The sequence below is a fragment of the Lactuca sativa genome, chromosome 1, assembly GCF_002870075.4.
Source record: "Lactuca sativa cultivar Salinas chromosome 1, Lsat_Salinas_v11, whole genome shotgun sequence".
Lineage (NCBI taxonomy): Eukaryota > Viridiplantae > Streptophyta > Magnoliopsida > Asterales > Asteraceae > Lactuca > Lactuca sativa.
The window spans coordinates 11,328,688-11,336,563 of NC_056623.2; the positions used below are offsets into that span (position 1 = coordinate 11,328,688).

At 34.5% G+C, this 7,876-nt stretch overlaps 1 long non-coding RNA gene across 1 annotated transcript; it reads left to right on the forward strand.

Annotated features, from left to right (window-relative positions):
- Positions 1-6,200: 6,200 nt before the first annotated feature.
- Positions 6,201-7,404, forward strand: LOC111904138 (uncharacterized). Its single transcript, XR_002854440.2, has 2 exons — positions 6,201-7,054; positions 7,195-7,404. It is a non-coding gene; the product is annotated as an uncharacterized LOC111904138 (long non-coding RNA).
- Positions 7,405-7,876: the final 472 nt, after the last annotated feature.

The window sequence follows — 7,876 nt, forward strand, 5'->3', positions numbered from 1 at the left end:
CCCACCCGCACAAAGTTTGCGAGGGTACCTGCGTAAATATGTCATTTCATAAGAAAATTTCAAGCCATTTCTTATGTGTCCTTTTCGCGACCAAGCTTTCATCCATGTGTATTTAGGCGGCCAATAACTCCATCCAAGCATCATTAAGCGACCCGTGTGTCGCTTCCGTACCATCCTCGTGGGCCTCCTCCACCTTGATCCCGGTACGATCCTTCCTTACTCTCATCCTAAGCATTGAGGACAATGCTTCATTTTAAGCTTGGGTTGAGGTATTTCTTATCTTTTGTTTTTATTGCATTTAGGTTGTATATTGTTGCATTTAGAGTAAGTCATTTAGTCCATTCATAAATTGCATAAAAATTTCAAAAAAATTTCATATTTTCTTTCTTTCTTTTCTAATTTTCATACTTTTTAGATGCATTCTAGTTTAAGTTCATGAATTTTTGTTTTCTCTTGTCTTGTCATCCCTACAGGTACCATAACGCCGAGTCATAAGTATTGAATCATAGATTGGTCCCGGACCTTGATATGGAATTCCTTGTATTTGATGAATGGGACACGTTTTGAGCCTCACAGACCACTTTAAGACCGCTTGTGTGGGGGTCAGATGCAGGTAGCTTGATTGAGTCTAGGTGCGGAGGGATGTGGTTGGTCATGCTAATGTGTGCGAGCAAAGACTAGCCAGGTAAGGTATCTTGAAGACATTGAAGATATTGAAGACTCGCATCTTGGTTTTGCAGGGAGTACCCCTTAGTACTCCTGAGTTATGTCCGAGTAGATAGATAGATAGATTTTGTTTATCACACCTTGCATTGAGGTGCTTGATGAACTTTGAAGTGGGTCCACCAATTCACATCTTTTGGGACCAAGTTTTTTCGATAACACCCATTTTTGAGTCATATCCCACCCCTTTTTAGTTGATCTTGGCGCATTGTCAATGATCATTAGGTGTTCATGTTAGCCTCCATCCTATCTTATATGGTGAAATTCCTTAGACCTTCCAAGAAGAAAACACAAAAAAAAAAATTGAAGAAATTTGAAAAAGTGAAGACAATAGAGCCTATAAAAGATGTTTCAAGAAAAGCAACAAAAACAAAGAAGAAAAATGAAGAAAAAGAGCAACACAAAAAAATAAGAAGAACAATCCAAGTTCAAGACTTTCTTTCAAAAAAAAATTGAAGATTCAAGAAAACCGAATATCAAGCAACAAAGAAGCTGAAATCCAAATAACAGAAGTTCAAGATTGAAGATTTAGGTTGTTAGGTTTAGATTTAGGTTAAGTAGAATTTTTATTATTTTATTTTATTTTTGATTTTTGGTGAGAAAAGGCCCCGACGATGAGACGGTAGACTGTAAAGGATAGTACAAGGAAGAAGCCTCTAAAACCAGATGTTTGCCCAGAGGCTGTGCTGCAAAACCCTATTTCGTACTATACACGTTAGCTTGAAAAATGTAGGAATCATAGTGTGTGAAGAGGCGCCTTTCCTTCATGCACTATGGTCTACATTGGTGATTTAAAGTGCCCCCACTGGGTGCATCTCTGTTTCCTTTGTCTTGCACACCGCGACCGCATCCAACCGTGATCTATTCGCCCATCAAGTGGTTAAGAATGTGGTTTATGGTTCTAAAGCGGGGAACATTTTGAAGATACGTAGGGTCCTTTGAAGGACTAATTAGCTCATCCCGAGCTCATTTTAGTCTTGTTCTAACTTGGGGACAAGTTAGGTTTAAGCTCGGCGTGATTTGATAGCTTATTTTATTTCTTTCTTTTTATTATTTTATTTTAGATTTTTAGTTTTTTTATTAGTATTTCATTGTATTTTAATTAATTTCTTTATCATGGATCGTATCGGGGACTTATTATGTTGCGTGAGAAATTTTGCAGGGTTTTGGAGCTTTTTGTGATTGTGGATTAGAGTAAAAATGGCTTAGTGGGCTCCCGAGACATTGTTGGGCTTGGTGGAATCAAAGAAGAAGAATTGGGCTTTTAAAGTTGATGGCTTCGATTATTTGGGCTTGTGAAGATGGATCATCAATTTCTAATTTTGGGTTTGGAGCATCCATCTGGTAGCTAAATGATGATTGGTGGATTCAAATTACATGGAGAAGGGGGGACCAAAGGAATCTTTGGTAGTGGAAGGGTTGAGTAGTGGAATGGTGGACCAATGGCAACAAAGCAACATTTGCACGAGTGGAATTTCAGCTATGCGGGTACTCGCGCAACCGCCCAGTTTGGGCATTTTTGTCATGTGGCACACCATAACCATGGGGGATCAGATCTATCAGCTACATTGACGATTTTTCACCATTGGAGACCTGCAAGAGGCGATTTTGGGAGCTAGAAACCATTTCTTTTCATCTTTCCAAATCTTAGGTACTTTATTTATGCAATTAGATTATTGTTCTTGTTACTTTGTTGCCATGAGTGGCATATACTCTTATTTGGTTGACTTTGGCTGAAAACCAATGAATGTTTGTGGGTTTTGAAGGATTTATGTTGATTATCAATTTATTCCATGTTTATGATTCTAGTTTGCAATTCTTATGCTTATTTGATGCTTTGATCATGAGCTTAGTAATTGAATGAGCAATTGTTGATTTGTTTCTTTGATTTTGCATTGGATCATTGAATTTATCTAGAACAAAAGATTTATGATGGTAGAAATCATCTCTAGCTTATGAATCATAACTCCTTTATGGATGTGTAAGCATTTGACATCCTCTAGGAATTGGGGATTCCTTCATTCTTAAGGCTAATTGATTTCTTGGGATCAATTGCTTCAATTGACCCTTGATCTTAATTTAGAAGGTGTGTTGTGGGCTTCCCCAACCTCCATACTACCTATGAGGAATCTTGGCATCTCATGCTTCATGATTGCTATAATCAATTTGGGATGAAGGATAAGCTTTGTATTAGATCCTAATGATAAACACATAAATGTTCATTGTGTTGAATTATCATAGTTAACCAATTATTCCCAACCTTTGAGCATCTCATCAACTTGCTTAATTGCAAGATTTTTAATTATTCAAGTTTTTTTTAGTTTTCAAGGAATCAAACACCCCCCTTTTTTTAGTCTAATTGTAGTTAATTAGTTTAATTACACTAGTTCTTTTGGATTGCATTGGTGATTGAATAAAACCATTCCCCCGATGATCGATACCCCTTTTTACCATTATATTACGTTTTATTTGCAAACAAAGGGTGTAATTTGCTTGGTGGGTTTGACATCCCATCAACGCATCATTAGGATTTGATTGATTTAGACAAGGTCACTAGATGAAGTTCCAGTTGTATTATGTTTGAAAGTATTTAATGATAAAAGTTGTTTAAGTTAAGATTTTCTTTATCACCAAGTGGTGCAAGACCGAGTCGTTTCAATCCCCAATGAGGATTGATTTAAGCGTTGGGTGTTTATTACCCTACACGTCTCTTAGTTCTCAGATGTTTTGAATGAAGAAAAAAATCAAAGAAGTACGAGCTGACTTGTGACTTGTCTTTTTATGATATGATAAGCTGAATGAAAGACAAACTTTCAAAGTATTTTAGGATGTGACCTTTGTCTTTTTTTGCTGCCTTAATAAACGACATGTAAATTTTGACGCGTATTAACCTTTATAGAACAAATAGCAAAAAAATTTAGGTTTAACAAAAGCGCATTCCATTTTACTCAAAATTACAAGTTGATTTCAATGATATTTTACAACAAGATGCCATAAAATGATTACAACCCGCCTTCTCAAGTAGTGAATTCAAAAATTATATGACATCAACCTTTATATAGCGTATATGTGTCCAAGAATTTAAATATATAGATATTTTGGCATGGTGAGAGAAATAAAGTCCTCAATTTCTAATTCTAGTCATGTGTTGTATGTGGAAATTAAAAAAATATGTTTAATGTTTGGTAGAAAATGGTAAGTCACATGAAAAATACAACCTAAAACATTTTCTTGTTGTGCTTGAAACACTTGTCTAAGAACATCAATGGGTCCAAAAATTAAAAGTGTTTTAATTTCAAAAGTATTCCAAATCAATCATGATATAAGATATATATCGTTCAGAAATTAAATTTTAATTTTCTAAAGGTAATTAATTCTAACTATAATTTGTAGAGGCTATACGTCCATGCTCTTTAGCGAACTGTTTCAACATTTATGATATACTCTTAAACAACGCATAAGTGGATTAAATAAGAAACATATGGCTAATTCAAAAGTACAACAAATATTTATATCGTATGTAGCTACTTCTTGCACATAAATATCGAGATACAAACTACAAAGTACACACATAGGTTTGGAGTGGGTTACAAAAAAGAAACGTACTTGAACACATATTTAACATATATATATATATATATATATATATATATATATATATATATATATATATATATATATATATATATATATATATATATATATATATATATATATATATATATATATATATATATATATATATATATATATGAAATTTATTTGTTGAGTGTGGGTGTGACTTGGTGTGTGTAAGTGTGTGATACATCATAATAATAGTATTTTCTTTGAAGATAAACAAGAGTTTTCAGCAGATTACCAAGCTTATTTATTTATATATATATATATATATATATATATATATATATATATATATATATATATATATATATATATATATATATATATATATATTAAAATTTTTCTATCTTAGCTACAGTAAAGTAGCAAGGGTTTTGGCCGATTTGGTCCATAATTTTTCCGAATACCTCATTTTTTGGCTTCCTTGCTTTTGTGGGCAGTTTATGCCGTTTATATCAAGTTTGTCCACACGTGTTATTTTGATTTTCATTCACCGTTTTATCCTCCAATCAGGTTTCCATGTCTGTTTTTTAATCTTTCTCCACCGCCTCATATCAACACCGTCTATTGTACCCTCTGCTCCCCCACCCACTGTCTCCATTTACGTCTCTTCCACCGATTACCGTAAGTGGGAGAAGAAGACGCCTCCACCGATTCCGCTCAATATCGGTAAGTGGGAGAAGATGTCCGCAGGTCGGCGATGAATGGATCGACAACGACTTCCATCATCTTCACCAGGTCGATGGTTCTTCTGCTTCACGCAACCGTCCGGTTACCCGGCTTTCTCTCTCTCCTTTAATTCTCTTCTTCTACAATTCCCTTCTGCAATTCTCATCCCCACCGCCACACTTTATTTCAACATATCATCACCGCTTCTGTTGTTTCTCTTAATTTTTATCCATTCCTTCGTTTTGGGGTCCGATTTCGTCGCCCTAGATGCAAAATAACTTCACAAATTGAAGTGGGTCACTTCTATTTGCTTTTGATCGATGATGGTTGAACCTGGAAACCTCTAGGGTTTTGATGGAGGTACAAGCGAGGAAGTACGAACATCACCGTCAACCTGAGCCCGACTCCATATGGTACGTTGATTTCTGTAGCATCACACTGCTCGATTGATTCCTGCTCTGCTCCAAGCGACCGGGCCGGAGCCGTTGACTCTCGAACAAGAGTATCAGATGCAGCTTACATGGACTCCAGACCCCCTCGGTACTTCCGCTTTCCCCATTCTCTTTTTTTCTCAATTCCATCGTCATAACTGTAGCCCTACTTTTTCTGTGGACCGAACTTTTATCATCTTGGATAAAGATTTGGTTTCCAGGAATTCGTTCATGGCGATCCACATGTCGAAAGTCATTTTTACCCTTCACGCTCTTAATTTTTATTTACAAAATTTGTTTATAATCGTTTGAATTCGCTTCCTCAAATCAAAATTTCTGATCAAGGGTAACCGGGTAAGATTTGTGCATTGCTTGCCGTTGATAATCAATGCTCCCTTCAACACTGACTCCGACTTATGTCAGTTCCTTATCAGAGTTTTAATCACGTATATTAGATTAGATTGTTTCTCAAAGTTTGTTTCTTTACAATTGACCCATGATTGATTGTTGAATCCGATTTTAAACATAAAATTGCATATTGATTGGTAATGACTTCTGATTCCTAATTTAAATTTTTGCGTCCACGCATCCAGGTGCAAACCCGATACCCTCAATACTGCTTGCTTCTATGAAAATCTGCCAACTCTACTGGACCTGTTTTGTATTCGTGACCAGGCAAGAGAATACCCTCACTCTACCCTCTTTAATAGCAAGCAAATCCCCTTTCCAAAACTTATTTCAAACTATCTGCAGGTGGATTTGGATCCTATTCAACTAAACATACATAAATCGACTAAAAAGCTAAGGTTGAACACTTGAGAGCATAATGTCTGGTTCGCCCTCCTTCTTGCTGTATTTGCTTTTCTGTTATTCCACCAGGTAATGTGTAGCTATAATTAGTGTTGGCATATTTTTCGTGAAGTCACGATTTGATATGCGACCTTCTCTCTGAAATATTCAGAAAACAAAATGAATTCATACGATCCGCACAACTTTCTATGGTCAGCATTTTATAAGGTCAACCCTTCACATAGTTTGGGAATTACATAATAGTTAATAATCATGTTCATATGGAGGAAAAATGGCATAAACAGAAAATGACACGGCTTTAAGGGGTACAATATTCATTCTTAATGACCAAATCATTTACATATCACCATTTATCGGTTCCTCTCCTTTTTTTTTTAATAACTGTGAAACAGGTTTTCACAACCCAGTAAGTTAGTCTACTAATTTCGTTTGGTATTTTATATTGACAGGGTTTTACTATTTTCCAATTCTGTAAGAATTTTTTTTTAAAACTTTCAAAATCTTTTTGTAAAAATGTTGAAATAAAGTAGTTTTCATTCAAGAGTTTACTCATTTTTTTTCTAGAAATTCGTTAATAGATGTCACACAAACTGTAACACTCTCATAGTTCGAATGCATACTTATTCAGTCAGTTATAGCACTGCAGAAAATTGACCAAGTGTAAGACCAATTGTAGTGAAGCCTCATTAAGCCAACAGCTCTCCCGCTGCCGCCATAAAAGTACACATGTGGACCTCTGCCTATGACTCACCCATGCAATATGGGTTCAAGCCAAGGGTGCACCAGGTTCCTAATTTGGGGTATGTCGTGTCATTTAGTTATTACAAAGTATGGATTTTTGTAACTTATATGAGGTTTCTTCTTCATAATTTTTATCGATTCTATTATTGAAAGTAGTTCATTTGTATATTTTACGCTTCGTAATGTATGCTCATTGCAGGTATGTTGATATGTGTATGATTGACAATTTCGGGAAAGAATCATGATTTTATTGGATGCAACTCTATGCTCCAGCTTAATGTTACAGAGATAGTTGAGGTAATCTTTTAACCCTGATTGTAGTGACTTCGACATGATATAAACTGTCATACTATCATAATAAATATCTTTTCTAAGTTTACTATTTTAAAAGAAGTATTAATTTTGAGTATGTTAATTTTAGTCGGTTATTCCTGCCCCATTTATTTTGATATAAACCATCATACTGTGACACTTTTTTTCCATTCCTATCAATAGGGTATCTTCATTATTCAAATGGTCATAGTGACAGTAAAAATCTGTATGTATTATTCACTTCCATTTGTTTTACTAAAACAAATAAAGGTGTCCTTTCTAAATCTTAAATTTTGATATTGAGTAACGAATTACTTATTCATGATATCAAATTCTGATTGATTAAATTTTAAAAACTATTATAGTGATTAGTTAAAATACTCATGTAATTTCAATTTTTGTTAGAAATAATTTATATTAAATCTTTTGTTATGTCAAAAAATCACACTAGCATGAATATATTATTGAAAATCATAAAAAGGAAAAATATAAATTAGACGATTTCAAAAAGGCCAGCAGTTAAGAATTTAATAAAAATGTTTTTTCTAAATAAAATGTTTATAATATTT